Below are 351 nucleotides of genomic sequence, written 5' to 3'. Positions count from 1 at the left end.
CTACAATCCACCCTAACAAGGGACAACCGTCAAGCTAGTGACGTTAAAGAAGCGCTTCATGGGAGGCAACCCATGTTTTTAGTATCCTTACTCTTTATTGTTTTACTCTGCATCTAATAAAGCATGGTTTCTTATGCATGAACGTGAATCCTCAGGACAACCGTTGATAAGGTGCACTAAACATTACATGTAAAATACAATTGGTCTCTAAGTTTGGTGTGCCTGAAGGCACCCCAAATCTTATTCAAATTGTATTCAATCTTTCATTCAAGGTGCACAACCAAACATTAAGTTTGGTGTTCCTCTTTGAACACAGTTAATGAAAAGCAAGAAGTTCCTCTGGATTTAGAA

Source organism: Arachis duranensis, chromosome 5, assembly GCF_000817695.3.
Source record: "Arachis duranensis cultivar V14167 chromosome 5, aradu.V14167.gnm2.J7QH, whole genome shotgun sequence".
In the NCBI taxonomy this organism is placed as follows: domain Eukaryota; kingdom Viridiplantae; phylum Streptophyta; class Magnoliopsida; order Fabales; family Fabaceae; genus Arachis; species Arachis duranensis.
Note: the sequence above shows the minus strand (reverse complement) of the source record.